We start from the raw sequence: 1930 nt of genomic DNA, 5'->3' as shown, positions 1-1930 counted from the left end.
TTTAATGGCTTTTATATTGGATTGCAATGCATATACAATGAAAACCGTTATACATATCTAAATATGCGACGGTGCCTTGTTGAATTATGAGTTCTACCATTGCCACATTTTGATGGCAGTTTAGTGATGGAATTGCGTAGCAACCATGGAAATTTCCCAAGAACCAATTATTGCTTTTTTTAATATTAACATTTCTGCACCTCAAACAGAACACAAAGGAGGTGGGGTGGGGTGGTGATTGGAGCAAGGCCTTCGTGCCAATTCATATTATTCCAACAATTCCGGGACAGTGATAACGAAGCTGGAAACAGCTGTCATAGGTGCACTCTCTCTCCACTGGCATGTAGCGAATGAAAGCCGTTAGCGAGCGGCGCCCGTGATGGAAGCCATCCTGACCATGAAAGCGCCCCATGTTTGTTTTATCGCCCACGTCCCCATCGCAGCACCTCTTCACCGAGTCGAGGGATAAGTGAAACAATGTGCCGGTCTTCCCCATTTAGGGTCAATTAAGCGTGGCGGTAATTGTTCAATCACAAAGACAAGAAGGGGCTCCTTTTTTTCTTTTTTCTTTTTTGAAGATGAGATGTGGGCAGACCATTTTACAGCCCAGAGACTCTAGATGGTGTTTAGTTACCAGAGGTTGTGTGTGTGTGTGATCCTAACCGATACCGGTGGTTGCAGTGGAGTCTGTCATCGGTCTGTGAAGGACGGTGCATCTGAAGAACTAAATGGATTGTTGAAAACTGTATTATCTGAATGAGGTCATCGTTTTCAGTGATCTTCATCCCTCTCTCTGTCTCTGTCTGTCTGTGTCTGTGTCTCTTGTCATATTTTCCTTTTCATGCAACACGCTGCTAAAGATACTGCATGCTTCCTAAAGCTTCTATCTGAATATTGGTTGATGATGCAGACAAAACTCCAAAACTGTGTTGTGTTTTTGTTCATGTGAATAAACGCATGTATGTTCAACTCATTAATTGATCCTCACTGATCCAGACGAAAGCAAATAAGAAAACAAAAGGCCATTTTGTGTCATAGGATTACCTTGGGTCTGTGTGAATTATCAAGTATTTACAGTCATTGGCGTGATGGAAGTACGATAGATTTTAATCTGGGACATTGCATTGTCCCTTTTTCCACGATTTCCCATTCTGTTTCAAAGCAGTGATTTATAATTCCTCACGTCTGACATGCTTTCTCCCAAAGGGTTATGAATGTTGCCCACACTCTTCATCGTGCTCTGCTTCACTGCCCCGTCGCGATACAGTTTTTCTGCTGCCGTTTCCACGGCGATGCGTTAATTGCACCTGTATGGTGTCCAATGACTGGCTGTTTATGGTTATCCATCACCTTTTGGAATGCAAGTCCCGGCAGCCCTGGCCCTTGGTCAGGCGCCAGCATCCCATTGGCTGGGCAGCAGTGATGCGGAACAGAGATGAGTGACGGCTGAGGAGGAAGTGGTTGGGAGAGAGCGAGCGAGCGAGAAGGACAAGAGGAAGGGATCGGATTGAACGCCTACTGACAGCTTAAACGCCGCTGTCAGGAGTCGTCACCGCAAGTCTGATACCCCTCAGACGCAGCTGTGCCCACATCTGTAGACCGGGGCGAAAGTGGAGACGTTTATCGTCTTAACAATAAAGTGAGACGCTTTTTGTGAATGTTTTACTTTCTTGTACTGTTGCAAAACTTTACAGCCATTCTTCAAGACCTTCGAGCCTTTAAATCTCTCGGATGGTCCTGCGCCCCATTCATAGATAGACATCCCTGTTCCTTAATTTGTTAATGGACAGGGAATCTTTTAAAGGAAGTTAAGAATGTGACACAAGCTGCCCCCCCCCCCCAACCCCACTGTTGGACAATGTGCCACTACCTGCCCGTGCACATCTGTCTGCTCTTGGTTCTTCCTTCTCAATGGCACCCCTCCCCTCAG

The sequence above is a fragment of the Gadus morhua genome, chromosome 2 (assembly GCF_902167405.1).
Source record: "Gadus morhua chromosome 2, gadMor3.0, whole genome shotgun sequence".
Taxonomy (NCBI): Eukaryota; Metazoa; Chordata; class Actinopteri; order Gadiformes; family Gadidae; genus Gadus; species Gadus morhua.
Note: the sequence above shows the minus strand (reverse complement) of the source record.